This window comes from Penaeus monodon, chromosome 38 (assembly GCF_015228065.2).
Source record: "Penaeus monodon isolate SGIC_2016 chromosome 38, NSTDA_Pmon_1, whole genome shotgun sequence".
NCBI lineage: Eukaryota > Metazoa > Arthropoda > Malacostraca > Decapoda > Penaeidae > Penaeus > Penaeus monodon.
This window is the reverse complement of record NC_051423.1, coordinates 31,581,305-31,583,804: the sequence shown is the minus strand read 5'-3', so window position 1 is coordinate 31,583,804 and position 2,500 is coordinate 31,581,305.

The following is a 2,500-nucleotide window of genomic DNA, read 5'->3' as shown; positions in this document are numbered from 1 at the left end:
ATCAAGTATAGAACAACACTCTCTCAAAATAAAGTTGAAAATACCATATTAGTTGAACTAAATTATGGATAACTAAAGATCAGGCGGGAAAAAAAGACCATGCATTTTTGAAACACTGATTTCTTTCATCCTGACACGTTGTTGCCAGTTTTCCTCTTGCAGTAGTTAAAGCAGCCTTTTTCACGTCATATAATTCGTGAATTATGCTGCAAATTCTTCCCAAATTTTTCCATTTTTTTCCGGAACTACATTTTTTTGCAAGCAGTTTTTTTTATACAAAAAAATCAGTAAATAAGGTAATGAAAATGATAATAATATCGTTTTTGTTGGGTATACATAAGGGTGCAAGACAGTCTTCATCGGTCAACTCGAGGGTAATTTTTATCCAAAAAATAATTCGTAAATTTAGGTTAAACAAAATGCATCTAGTCATTCCCATAGAACATCTGTAGTACCATGACTAATAATTGTTTTATTCCGCGCAAGTACTTGACAAAACCCTTGAGAAAAGGGGAGACGGGAAAAAAGACAGACGACAGACAGACAGAAAAACAGACGCGACAGACAACAGACAGACAGACAGACAGAGAATTTGCCTGAACTCCCAAAAACACAACCACTTTTGAGAAAGTGGGTTCCCCGCAAACGAATTTAATTTACTGATGGGAAAATAAAACTCGTTTTCCTCTAAAATCGTATGCCAACGTTTTCCAGCTCTCCATTATGTAAAAGACCGTGGGGCGTATTATTAGTGATATAAGAAAATGGGTTAAATAATCAATTGAACGAAAAAGCCCCCGTAATTTCTCAATTAAATCCAATGGCCATCCCATTACTTGAACCTTTTTGCGGTTTTAGTCACCCTCAAAACCCGGTCATAAATATAAGGATGTCTCTTCCCTATACTAAAAACACAAACAACTCAAAGGGTTTTAAAATGTACAATTAAAATATGAAAAGTTCACAATATCATCAGGTTTAAAAAATTTCACTTTTCCTTTATGTTGAATTACTTTTAATATTTTTATTAAAAATGTTTAAAAAGGCCCTTTTTCTCTTTTAAATACTTTTTCCCAGATTTCCTTTAAGGGAAATTTGAAAAAATCTGTTTAGTTACCCTGAAAAAAATATTTTCTTTTATAAAAAACTTTAACAGAAAATGGAACCTAAGGGGATATTTTTTAATTTTAAAAAAACCGGGGCTATTCGGAGGGGCATCTTATTAATGAAAACCTTTATTTAATTTTGGGGAAAAAAAACCACTTTGTTGCTAAAAAAAAACCTATTTAAATTTTTAAAAAGTATGGGAATAAGATTACTGAAGGGTAAACTGAAGAAAAAAATGAAGGCTAAATCTTCGGTTTGATATATATGGATTGGCAAAAAAAGCAATTTCTGTGCTATCTAAATCCTTCGTTAAACCCCATAAAATACATTACTAAGTTGTACTACTGTTTGTGTGTGTGTGTGTGTGTGTGTGTTTACATTAATAAAAAAAAAAATGTATAGATATTTTTATGATATAACATTGTGTATATTATATATGCCTGGGTAAGACAATAAATGCACCTTTGGGGTTCCCTTGAAAAAGAACAGCACCCTTTTTGCTCCCTATCCAGGGTTATGGTAAAGTGTCGCAAAGGGCGGGTTTTCTGTGAAAAAAACCTTGGGTTCTACTGATTACTGGTTTCAGCAAACAATATGTCTGGCGTATTGCGTGTAACGTTTCAAGGGGCAGAGATATTTTCCTCCTAGTTAAGTTGGAGACTGGGGTTTTGAAGGGGGGCCTGGGGGTTTTCCCACTAAACTTTTCTTTTCCCCTGAAAAACCCTCTACACCAATATTAAATACAAAAACGATAATTCAAAAACCACATCCCCGTCGCGGGGGTTTCAAGGGCCGTTTTTTCAGGGGGCAAACCGGGGGCTGGAAATGTTAAAACTTTGCTCGGGAAGCAAAAAAACATTTCCCAAATTTAAGAACAACTTTAAAAAAATATAACAGGGAAAGAAAGGGAAAAAATGAAAGGGGATGGGAAAATTACATATGTCTGTAACGAAATGGATGATACAAACTTTCAAATACTGGATAAATGATCCATTTAAAAGTGGGAAATACAAGAAAAAACCTCTAACATTAGTTTTACAATGCTACGCACCAACCAACATTGCAAGTGGAAGAAATGTAAAAAAAAATTTAACACTCTCCAGAAACTTTAGACAAAACCCAACGAGTGAAAAATAATTATGGGGAAACCTCAACGCCAAAGTCGGCAAAATTATCAAAAAAAGGAATCGGGGGGAAAATTCCCCTTGGAGATATAAATGAAAAGGTGAAGTTTTTTTATTCTGTAGTACAAAATCTGTTTTTTACAAACACATTGTTCCACACCCCCCAAGACATTTGTACCGTTTTTTTCACCAAAAAAGAAAACACGCAACCAAATTACTACATTGTTTGAACCAAAATGGAAAAGTTGTAAAAAAAAATCCCAAAGACA